The following is a 210-nucleotide window of genomic DNA, read 5'->3' on the forward strand; positions in this document are numbered from 1 at the left end:
ATCAGAGTCTTCGTGGTATAGGCTAGAACTGATGGCGGAATTCAAGAGAATCCGGAAGGTCTAACCTTGTCTGTGGTATTCTGAGTAGGATTCAATGATTGAATGACTGTGACGTGCTTCAAACTCCTGGCAGGCGGGGCGTTAGTGACAGACGCAAAAGAATCGCTGGATTCTATTCCGGCCTGACCGAGAACCGACAGATGATTACCC

This window comes from Arachis duranensis, chromosome 10 (assembly GCF_000817695.3).
Source record: "Arachis duranensis cultivar V14167 chromosome 10, aradu.V14167.gnm2.J7QH, whole genome shotgun sequence".
Classification (NCBI taxonomy): domain Eukaryota; kingdom Viridiplantae; phylum Streptophyta; class Magnoliopsida; order Fabales; family Fabaceae; genus Arachis; species Arachis duranensis.